Source organism: Periplaneta americana, chromosome 11 (genome assembly GCF_040183065.1).
Source record: "Periplaneta americana isolate PAMFEO1 chromosome 11, P.americana_PAMFEO1_priV1, whole genome shotgun sequence".
NCBI classification, from domain to species: Eukaryota; Metazoa; Arthropoda; class Insecta; order Blattodea; family Blattidae; genus Periplaneta; species Periplaneta americana.
The window spans coordinates 148,294,864-148,308,013 of record NC_091127.1 but is presented as its reverse complement, the minus strand read 5'-3'; the positions used below and the strand labels follow the sequence as shown (position 1 = coordinate 148,308,013).

Here is a 13,150-nt window from a genome sequence, read left to right as displayed (position 1 = left end):
TTCTCTCTCTCTCTCTCTCTCTATGGCTTCATTCTCTTCTTCAGCATGTATCCGATCCGTTTCCATTTTCACCGCTTTACGAGCTGTGATATATGCCCGTAATTTATTCGAATCGGGGAATTCGTGGGACTTGAGCGGTATTTCTCCTGCGTCCGTCAGTTCGCATCACAATCGACGTACGTCACCTTAGTTAACTGATCGCTGTAGCTTTGAATACCAGTCCTCACCCCGGGTCCGTTGCACTGACGTTCACACGTGTTCATCTGATGTGTTAACGGGCTTGATGGATTTAGCTGATTCTGGCATGTTGCATAAGCTAATGGAATTCCAGGGTAGCCAGTCTCTCTTATAGTATTCGAGAGACTGGAGGTGGAATTCAACGACTCGAATATATCTTCAGTTAGTACACCTCACCATAGAAACAACCAGGAAGGGGGGGGGGGGGGAGCGGAAAAAAAAGAAACGGCAACATTAAAATATACTAAGTTTTCATTAAGTATTCAAATCGATTTGGATATACTCGTATTTTCCGTACTGAATACTATCTACCCGATCCCCGTTTTCATGAAATTTGGATACGTATTGAAAACGAATTGAATATAGAAGCTGAAGTTTCGAAAGTAAGTTACTGTATGTTGGTTAACATGTCATCGACATGTTAGCATGTTAGTCACTCTGTAGGCCTTAGCTACAGTAAAGCCTGTATTAAACGACCACTACTGGTTCCATGATAAAATATGGTCTTTCAGATGGATGGTCTCTCAATAGGGGGAGTTTTTTTACACAAATAATTGGTTAAAATGTTTCTATGTTAATCAAATAAAACACACGGGGATTATTGCTCACAATAAAAGCATGAGATAAGAACTTTATTTCTTATTTTACGTTATTTTTACAATTTTCTCCTTTGATTTATCACATATAGTAACATAAGAAAGAGCAAATATTGCCGTCTTGTCAGTGTTGCCAACTGTTACCAGACATCACACGATCCTACGTACTAAATGACTTATTTACTTACCGTACTTTATGTTGGAAGGTTATTGTAAATAACTCAATAATTTGTAACATATTTTCGTAGGCAAACTATACGAGAAAGGGCTCAACAAGTCAAGTATTTTGTCTAGCAATACGAACTTCATTGGTTTGACTAAACAGTTGACTCATGAGATCTAACCTAAAAATGTATTTTGTTTCATCACATGAAATTATTAGTACTAACTCCGAAAACTTACCTTACTATAGTCTTGAATTATAATCACAACGCAACATATAAAATGACTAATATGTATTAATATTAATACTGATATTAGTTAATTTTTAGTATGTTCAAATTTCTCTAGCTTCTAGTAACCGGCTCAGAAATCAAGTACAATTTTAATTTCATGGAACTCCAGTACCGACAAATATTATCGATATTTGTCTCAGCTGCCAACATACCAGTTACAAAATCACTACCATTTGTAGTATTTGTCAGTATCGAAATTCGAAACGAAGTTGGAAAAAGAAAATTCAACCTGCAAACTAAAAAATCGCCACAATCCACTAGCATATGTAGTAATGGGGGAAAAATGATTAGGTTTCACCCTCAGGATATGAAGTAAGCTGACCCGGACTATACTCCGCTTCACAAAATCATAAATTGAACTCTACTTAATTTTTTTTACAACCTAATTTTCAAAAACTATCCTTAAACACAGTAAAAAAAGTTCATTTATATGTTATCCATTCATACAGTCTTTCAGTGGTGCCGATTGTTGAATTAGCTGAATATTACGTAAGGCTTCTTCTGGTGACATTTTTTTCAGTTGGAATTCTCTCTTGACTTCAACCTCGTCATCGGTGAGTTGATCACCGGATTTTTCTAATAGGTAGGAGAAAGAAAGAAAAAAAATTATTGTACTGTAAGTAATAAGTAACGATATGATTTTTCTTATACAAAACGAAAAGTAAAACCATCATATGGCATGAGAAATCTTACCTTTCAAGAAACTGTTAAACAGCAGTCCAAATAACCCTTTGTCATACTTCGGAATCGGTCAATGTAATTTTTTCCTAGCAATACCCAACATTTCTCAGGGGATTAAGGACAGAGATGGGGATTCAACGTCAATACGGTATCACTTAACAACGTTGCCAATCATCATTTTAACTTCTAGAACTGTAACGAATTTCTTGGAGTTTATTTAGACTACAGTAATGTAATAAAATACTAAATTTTAAATTTTTTAAATAAAGTATGGTTTTTAAAAGGGATAAAATTAAGAAAATGGCCATTTAATCACTGGTCGGTGGTCGGAAAGAGAGGTGGTCTCTTAAAAGGGGTATGATTTACATTATTTTGTTGATGTTGAATTCGGTTCTTTAAAAAAATTATCTTTAGGAGAAGTGATCTCTCAATAGGGGTGGTCTTTGAGACAGGTTTTACTATATAAACATTTTTGAGTCTTCTATAATCAGACTGCGGTCTAGGGTCACCGATTCGCGAGACTGAAGTTTGGAACGCACGGAGTGTACGTGACGTCATGATCCATGGGGTGGGATGGCACTGTGAGAGTACAATTGGTTTCGTAAGAAATTGCATTACCATCTTTCTCATTCTGCTTGGCGTGGATTCTTGCAATTACCACACGTACTTGAGATCCTGTGAGTAAACAAATATATTTTATTTATTTTCATTTATTTATTTGATTATTTATTACATGTATACTGGGTGTTCAGTTCAAAGTGTGTCATGGCTCGCTGTATGTCGTCATGTGGCTATCCGATGAGCCTAGAGAATTCAATCTTCCTACACTTCCGCAAAGGCGTATTACCTAAATGCAAGAGAAGTTGCCTAGCAAGTACGGCGTTCATTCTGAAGATTACTTACCGATACGTACGGTAACGCCAGTAGTGGCAAGAATGTGAACTGTTTGGAAACACGTACTGAAGTGAGTTTTTTTTTCTTACTGTCGGAATATGGGGGGAGGGTTAAGACGATTACTTACGTATTTGTTGACATTAACTTCGACGGTCAACATGGACACGGAGCATTTTGATTTGTGTTGTGGAATGTTGCCGTACGCAATCGATGATAACAAATACCCTGCGTACGACTTGCCCGCGCAAAACATAGTTCGAAAGAGGTTATGGTAGCACACAGACTTTACAGACCGCCATCTGTTGCTACGACATTCAAGTTATACCGTACACGTTCTCAAGTTCATATTGAACGCCTTGATTAATAGGCAACTTCTCTGACATAAAAGCTGAAACTCTCTTCAAATCGCTGACTCACAACAGTGACGTCATGACACACTTTGAAATGAACACCCAGTATTTGTGTTACTGTTAATTTCGCTGTTTTATAATTCACACTACCGAGGAAATTATGAGCACCAATCGTCCCTTCAGAACGAACTGACATAGAAGTTCGGAAAGGAATATTTTCTTATTAAAGGAAAAGAAGACTGAATTTTACAAATTGTTAAAAAATTATTAGGACAGAGAGAGCTTGAGTGTTGGGGATAACATACAGCTGATTTTGGAATGTTAGAGCACTGTAAGAAATGATGGCCTCATTTATTTCTGATCCTGGATCATAGTTTTCAATTACAGTCTAAATAATTCAAGCTCAGTGACATACAGAGGTCACCAGAGGTCACAGAGAACTTCTGCCTGAGTCGACATTCGTCGAAACTAGATGGCATTGTGTTTTTTATTTTATTTTAGTATGTTATTTTACGACGATTTATCAACATTTTAGGTTATTTAGCGTCTGAATGAGATGAAGGTGATAATCCCGGTGAAATGAGTCCGAGGTCCAGCACCGAAAGTTACCCTGCATTTGCTCATATTGGGTTGAGGGAAAACCCCGGGAAAAATCTCAACCAGGTAACTTGCCCCGACCGGGAATCGAACCCGGGTCACCTGGTTTCGCGGCCAGACGCGCTAACCGTTACTCCACAGGTGTGGACCGCATTGTGTTGTGTTACTGCTTGTACACTGAACTAACGTCTGTTAATAACCTATTTTATGCTCGACCATGCCGAAATGTAGTAATTATACACCTGGTAGCAGACCTTTAATGCATGTCATTAAAGTACATCTACTTATTAAAGGTCAGGTCTTTCAGCCAATGACGACTCAGGTTACAACTGTTCAGCCAATGACAGGTCAGCTTTCTACCGTTATAAAACCGCAAGTATCGATTATTCTCGGATATGCAATCGAAAGAAAATTAGCGAAAAGTCACGGAGGCTGGAAATCGAATACTGTCGCAGAAGGTTATGTTCTGTTACTATAATAATTAGCGTTAATTGTAAATAATATTCAAATAAATTCAATTTGTCATCTCGTTTTTCAATGTCGAATTCAATAATCAAGGTTATAATATTATCAAGTTTAACAGGATTACATAAAGGTCAATGACATTATTGTTCCTTGGAAAAAATCAATACTTTCACGTCTGCGCACATCTCACAATTCACGACCTAGAACAAGGTCACTTCCGATCTTGTGAGATACAAATAAAATGTATACACCTGAATACCGGTAATTTCAAGTTAGAAATATGGTCGAACATAAAAAGTCGTATGAAACTCGCCTATAATGGTAATTAAGAAGCTCGTATGAAAATGATAAAACTCGCTTGCGCTCGTTTCATAAATATCCATACTCGATTCTTAATTACTATCATTATAGGCTCGTTGCATAATGTGCTATTAAAACATTGTTTCCATTTTCTGGTATCCTCTTACTACAATAATAAGATACACGGTTTATTTTCAAGTAAAATGTACAGTTTACGAAATACTTAGTACAGTACGAATTTGAACGAAAATAAAAGGAATGTGTGACTATACTTTTACGTGCGACATTACCAAGTTCTGGGCAGAAATTATTCTACCCATGACAGTATAGCGAGTACACCTGAATTTATTTAAATCAGAATTAAAAATACAGTGAACAGATTTTAAATGCTGCACATCACAGTGTTTCTAGTTGCAACATCAGAAAGACAGCTTACCTCGTGTTATATGCGGCAACTTATTTGACACCTTCGTTACGCAGGTAGCCTACACGCTAAAGTTTTGCACTTCACAACTTAGTACGGAAAGCTATTTCCCCGTAGTGAGAATGTATGGAAACTGTATAGCCCTGCTATAAAGAGAAAGTGCGGTACATCAGCGTTGGATGTTCCTCCCTGGATGCTGCAGGCGTCGAACAGTAGCACAACATTCACGCCAGCGGTTGACATGACATGACCAACAGTTGGCGGTCCACTGACGCTACAGACAAGTAATGTAATCGGTGCAGAAATTCGCAGCTCAGTGCAGTTCCTGGCCTGAACGACATCCCCAACCTGCACGGCACGCCGCTCGTGTTATCGTCCTGGCAATCCGCCCACCTTATGTTGCAGAATTACACCGAAAACAAACTTTTTTTCTCTCTAATCCTTTGAATCAAACCAATCTTTTGACATCACGGAGCAGTCTTTGTGCAATAATCTGAAAAAGTCTTGGCAGTGGAACAGAGGTTCATACCCATCCCATAAAAATATTGGTATTTGCGGTGTTAAAAACGACTGTAGGCCCGGGTTTTTCAGAGTAATTCGGTTGCACTTGTTATTTTGATTTTACCATTGCTTTGTAAATATTTAAATTAATTGGAGAACATAATACATTTTGTTTTTTTTTTTTACATAAGACCTTTGGGGAGGCCGAGACGTAGATGGGAAGATAATATTAAAATGGATTTGAGGGAGGTGGTATATGATGATAGAGACTGGATTAATCTTGCTCAGGATAGGGATCAATGGCTGGCTTATGTGAGGGCGGCAATGAACATCCGGGTTCCTTAAAAGCCAGCAAGTATTATTATTATTATTATTATTATTATTATTATTATTATTATTAGAATGGTAAAATTTCAAAATCTATTTTTACAATTAATAGAGGAGCAAGACTGTATACGGGCTATTCCATATGAAATCGATCAGTAACAAACCTCGCATTTTTTTTATATTCTAATTTTTTCCCTACTTATACAAGGTGCTGAGGGGAGTGCATTTTCAAAAATATACTATCGAAAGTCAAACGGTTTTCGTATTATTGAGTGACAAATTGAACGTATTTTATAAAAACAAGCCTCTTTCAGCGCTCAGAACTCTGGAACCATTTACTGCAGAACATTGAACGAGAGCTTATTTTGAAGCTGACATTTGGTAGGTTATGTTAAGAAGTAATCCTTATTTTTATTGTACACAGAGAGACAGATAATCTGATTTTACTTGCTTTTAGGCTTTTTGTCCATTTGTAAAAATGTAAAAAATATTGAGAAAAAACTTGCATTATTAAGAGGGATTCGGGATTGTTTGCTTAGTGCCTCGGCAATAAGTTTCGAGGGTATTAAATAAATTATTGTCACACGCCTAGACTTGAACAGCGCAGTACCGCACGAACTGGCCGAGAGATGAAGATAAGCTAGCGTTGGGCGTCATTTTACTCCTGTGTTTATGAAAACCTGTGATAAAGCTAGCCCAGCCATGCGCTGCAAGACGACACATCACGTGTTTGTCTCCTGGCCTTGCTTGTCTCGGGGTTAGCTCCCGTCTCACTGTCAGCTGGTTAGTTCACGCGCGTACTATTTATTTCTTTATTTTATATTTTCAATACTTTCTTATCAACATACCATGTTTATTTGTACTTTCAATGCGGAATCTAACTATATATTTTTTAAATATTTTTTTCCTAGCCAAAGGAGTCTTAATGAGGAAAAATCTAAATTTCTCCATTTCCATAAAAAGTAAGGAAATCTGTTTATATGTCAATATAAACTTTAACTTCTAAGCATCAAAATAAACCATGATTTTGATCATTGGGTGAAAGCGTTTCGGAGCTACAACAGTTTAAAGTTGCTAATTTTATGAAAATACGATAAATTTAAATATTTTTAATTTAAACACTATGAAATTCTGATGCCTCAAACTTTGCACAAAGCATTGTATCACAGTTCTCTACGTACAAAAACGTTTCATTGTATTTAGAAATTGCAAGGTCAGTTTTCTCTATATTCCGGTCGATTTGAGATGGAATAGCTCATATCATACTAGCAAAAAAATAAAATGTTTCAATCACTCATCAACGCAGTGGATCTGATAATAACAGAACAACTGAAGATGGTTACAGAAGGCGGCCTATCAATTACATAAAATTACACAGAAGTATGAAATGAAAATATCAACTTCAAAAACGAAAGCCATAGGAATGCAGGATAAATATATATAAAGGGTTGAAATTGAAATAGAGGGACATATTATAATAGAACAGGTATTTGAATTCAACTATTTTGGAAATTTGTTGTAGGGAAAATAACAAGGATATAAATATAAATTTAGACAGATATAATAAATTAAAAGGCACAATCAAACGAAATTTCGGTAAATCCATGACGGCTGAAACAAAAATAATACTAAGTTTAAGTAACATCACTTCCAAACCCACACTTAAATATGACACTGAAGTATGGGTTTTGATTGAGTGATATAAGAAGAAGCTGGAGGCAGCACATATGAGATTCTTCAGACCACTTCTGGGATTTACAAGATTGGATCAGAAAAGAAATTTAGAAATTATAAAACAACTAAAAGTTAGTAACTTAATAGATGAAATCTTGAACTAAAAAAATAACTGAAAAGAACATATCAGGATGGAAAGATATATAGATGTTGTGATATTCTGATAATAAATAATATTATTATTATTATTATTATTATTATTATTATTATTATTATTATTATTATTATTCATTTGTTTATTTGTTTGTTTATTTATTTATTTACTTATTTATTTACTTGTTCATATACTTATTTATGTACTTACTTATTTATTTACTTATTTATTTGCTTTCTTATTTATTTACTAACTTATTTATTTACTTATTTACTTGCATATTCATTTACTTATTTATTTACTTACTTATTTATTTATTTACTTATTTATTTACGTATTTATTTAGGGGAACGGAGGGTTGTACCGCTCAGAGGGCAATCGCGCTCATGCTAATATATCTGCTTGGTTTAAATTTTGAAGAGCTCAGGAGGTGATGCTGTTTTGCGGACACTGTACTAAGTGCATAGTAGTTGAAAGGTTACCGTGGGAAGGCACATTTAGTTGTTGTGAGCGAGAATATTTTTGTTAGTATTTTGTTATACGAACACGCATATTTCAAACTGAAGGTATGTGAACAAATATCCTTTTACATTATTAACAATTAATATGTTTATGTAGGGGATAAAGTCAGCTTCACATTGATATATTTATAAACATCTGTAATAAACTTCTTTCGTCGCTACATGTTAAGAATTTCAATATTGCTACGGAGGGTTGTGGCGCTCAAGTACGCGGTATTACCCTCCAGCTGAGGTTACTTCCTTGCAGAAAACAGTCCATTTAAGCCTATATTCTTATATTGCTGCAATAAAATGTTATTTAAAGCAATCAATATGTTAAATATTATTATGCTTTCTATTTTAACGACGTGCGATGTCTCCATTTATTCTATTATTAATTAACTTCGTAATTCGACTATTAACAGATGCAGAAAAAAGACAAAGGTGTACAAATAAGGCAGCATGGACAATGGAGACCGTGAAAACAGCTTTTAGAACAGTTTCTTCAGGAACATAAATTTGACAAGCACCTCGGCAATTCAATATCCCTTTCAGCACACTTAAGGACAGAGTAAAGTGGGAAAGCCTTATGCTCCCTCTTTAGGTGCAAAATGTGTTTTCAGTGAGGAACAAGAAACTGAAACTGAAGAGTATGTTTTCATGATTTCTAGATTATACTTTGGTATTACAACTTCCGAACTCAAAAAAAGTTTTTGAATATGCAGAAAAACATGAAATTAAAAACAACTTTTCCAGAGACAAAAGGGAAGCTGAAAAAGATTGGTTTCACGGTTTCCTAAGACGGCATCCAAAATTGAGCTTAAGGAAACCTGAAGCAAAAAGCGTTAACCGTATTCTGGCATTTAATAAGGATGAAATTCAACGAGTCTATAGCAAACTTGAGTCACTGTTTTCAAAATTCAACTTTCCAGCCACGAGGATCTACAATGTAGACGAGACGGAGGTCTCAACTGTCCATACTCCTTCGCGCATTATTGCATCTAAAGGGACGAAACAAGTTGGCACCATTACCAGCTGGGAGAGGGGCAAGAATATTACGGTCTGTTGTGCAGTTAGTGCTGCAGGACACTACATTCCCCCGATGTTTATCTTCCCGCGCCAACGAATGTCACCTCAGCTACAGTGTGATGGACCTGCAGGAGCACTATACAAATGCTCTAAAAATGGGTGGATGACGTCTGAACCTTTCACAGTCTGGTTACAACACATTGCAAAGGAAAACAGTGCTTCCATCGATAACCCTGTTCTCCTTATAATGAACATCCACAGCAATCACACATCATTTTCTTCATATTCCTTTTGGAAAGAGAAAAGCATCCACATCATTTCAATATCTCCTACAGATTGCAGCCCCTTGACCTCACCTTCTGTGTACCATTAAAATCAGCGTTCAACAAAGAATGCGAAACTTTCTTGAAGACTCATGCAGCTCAAAAACTCACTCCATACGACATTGCAAAGCTTTTCAATCAAGCATATGGTAGAGTTTCTTCTGTGGAAAAAGCGACCAATGCATTCAAAAGAAATGACATTTGGCCCTTGAACCGAAATGTGTACTCAGATGAAGATTTTATGGCTGCAATGAATTTGAGCCCACCAGGTGAAGGTTCATTTCTTTCAATGATTGACGACGATAATCAGATTGAAGGAACAAGTCAACAACTAGTGTGAAGCCAACATGTCACAAGAATTTACCCTCAATATCTTCTATATACCGACGACCTCTCAAGAAATTCCATCGCATTCTTCTGCATTAGAAACAAATATCGCCTATTCCTGGCCCCTCAAAAACCACCAATAAAAGAAGATCCGGCAATACCAAACAGCATTCTGAGATACTTACAGCATCACCGATGAAGGAAAAACTAGAAGTCTTAGAGAAGCGCAGAGCTGACAAACGTAAGACTAAGAAGTCTGAAAAACCAAAATCAACCATTGCTCCTTTATCAAAGATCAGGGCAAAGAAAATTAAAAAGCCAAAAAGAAAGTTATTATAAAGTACATCAGAAGATGAACTGGATGAAGATGATTTGTGTGACGATGATGAATTAGATGACATTAATCCAAACACACTTCCTCAGGAAGTAGAAGTGATTTGCGCTGTGTGTGGAGAATTCGGTGAAGATGGTGAAGTGTGGTTTCGGTGTAGGTATTGTGTGTGCAAACTAGACACACAAGGAATGCAGTGGGGGTTGATCGATCACATAATTATAAATGCGATCACTGCACCTAAATACGCGTGAATTTATTTACTATGCTGAGCGCCATTGCCCTACAGTGTCGGGCAATACCGCTCATTACTCATTTTCATTGTTTTCCTAATAGTTCCCTAAATATAATACTTTCTTAAGTAATACTATTTCAGATGTAAAGAAACCTAGTTCATGTCTGCTTTTTGTGAATAAAGTATTAAGATTGACCATTGTTTTGAAAAGAAATAATGATTTTCCTTAGGTGAGCGCCAATACCCTTCTTTCCCCTACTTACTTATTTACTTATTTATTTACTTATTTATTTATGTATTTATTTATTTTATTTATTTATTTACTTATTTATTTACTTATTTATTTACTTATTTATTTATTCATTTACATATTTATTTATTTCTTCATTTACTTATTTATTTACTTATTTATTTACTTACTTAATTATTTACTTATATATTTACTTATTTTATGTACTTCCTTATTTATTTGCTTACTTATTTATTTACTAACTTATTTATTTACTTATTTACTTACATATTTATTTAGGTACTTATTTATTTATTTACTTATTTATTTACTTACTTATTTATTTACTTACTTATTTATTTATTTTATTTATTTACTTATTTATTTATTTACGTATTTATTTACTTATTTATTTACGTGCTTATTTACTTACTTATTTACTTACTTATTTATTTACTTAATTATTTATTTATTTACTTACTTATTTATCTACTTATTTGTTTACTTACTTATTTATTTACTTATTTATTTATTTACTTATTTATTTATTTTTATTTATTTATTTATTTATTTTTATTGTCATCAGACAGTACCTTTGTAAATAGTAACATCTGAAAAACGATAATACATCATTATATTCTACCAACATACAGTAATATTTACGTTTGCCCTTAAGCAAAGGTTTATTATTATTGTTATTATTATTATTATTATTATTATTATTATTATTATTATTATTATTATTATTATTATTATTATTATTATGTTTTTTCCTTTTGCTTGGCCTGCATTCCGTATTACAACAGCGCCATTCGACTGACATAGTTTCTGTATGAAGACAAATTACTACCTTGCCAGTTGCTTTGTAAACACTGTTCTATCCTGTGTGCATATAACTTAAAAGAGATAATGTGCCTCAACTTCGAAGTCTAATCATAAGCAGGAGGTTTGCCGCCAAGCATTGTTCATAAAATCATTATTTCGTCGTGGTCTTGCTGGTTGAAATGTAGATTGTCGTGTAATAAAATGGCTTACGTGTCTCTAAATCAATCCTTCATTGATGAAGGGGGCGTGTCGTTTGCTCGTGAGTATTGGCTCTTGAGCACACATTCTGTAAGTTATGCAAAGAAAGAGCATACGTCGTCTTCTCTCAATCTTCAGCCAACCTCCTTTCCTTGTCGCGGCAGGAAAAGTGGTCCCAACGCCTGAAAGCGACAATTCTGCTAGAGAAATAAAGTCTTAATAGACTAATGAAATCCGAAAATACATTATGTGAAGTTGAAATATGTTCCGCTCTTGCAGGATCTGTAATTTTTCCTGCGTGGTGAATTCAACCGAGCCCTATTACAGTGATCAGGGTGATCACATAATACTTGCGTAATTACGTTTCAGTCGTGCGCGTTCTCTTGCATGCACGTTGCAGTAGCTGCTGTGTCTGCTGGGGACATGAGGTCGAATGAAGGCCGAGAGAGGGTCTGAGTCATGTTATTTGGGAGTAGATTCGATGGATGAGATTTATTTTCGTTGCAGTTCCACATGACGTAACATGAGGAGTGTAAGGTAACTTGTACACGTTGAATGTTTTACTAAGTTTGAAACGCTCTGCCAATAACGGTACTGTAAACAGTAAATTGTTTTCTCAATTGGAAAATGCATGTAGTAGCTATATATAGTAATAATAATAATAATAATAATAATAATAATAATGGTTCATTTTAACTGGCAGAGTTAAGGCCATTCGGCCTTCTCTTCCACTCAACCAGTATGATAGAAAATTACTACGATGCTATGAATATAACATAATTAATACAATACAATACAATTCAAAGCAATACAATACTACAATACAAGACAATATAATATATAATTAATATAATACAATGTCAATTTTTTCATCTTCACAACACCAATAAAATAATTATATAATAATAATAATAATAATAATAATAATAATAGTCATATCTAAATTACATTAAATTATTAAACTCGATCACAATTATAACTTCATTTTGACTGCGCCCGTAAGAAATCGTTTAGCATTTTCTTGAAAGTGGTTATTGTCTGGCAGCCTCTAATCTTCTGAGGTAGAGAATTCCATTCACGGAGAACTGAGACAGTAAAAGAGGATGAATAGTGGGATGTTCTATGGGCAGGAATTGCTAGGATTTGGCTCTTCTGTGACCTGGTGTTTAGATTGTGATTGGAGGATAAGTAGTTAAACCGGGAACGAAGATAATTTGGAGTAGAAGTGTGGAGAACTCGAAACAGAAGAGAGAGCGAATGAAGTGTTCTACGGTTACTAAGTTGCAGCCAGGATAAAGATTTGAACGAGGGTGTATTGTCGTCAAATTCGTGAGCATTGGTGATGAATCTGACACTCATATTGTGCACACGCTGCAGCTTGTTCGAAAGGGCAGTTGTCAAGTCTGTAAGTATTACGTCGCAATAGTCAAACAGTGGTAGTACGAGGGTTTGCACTAAAGTCTGTTTTAATTCTGTTTATATATTACTACATATATAT

The 13,150-nt window shown here is 35.0% G+C and overlaps 1 protein-coding gene across 2 annotated transcripts in view; it reads left to right on the top strand.

Moving 5' to 3' along the window:
* Positions 1-13,150, top strand: part of LOC138709440 (carbohydrate sulfotransferase 5-like) — a 585,125-nt gene that overhangs the window by 84,293 nt on the left and 487,682 nt on the right. The gene's annotated exons all lie outside the window — the stretch shown is intronic.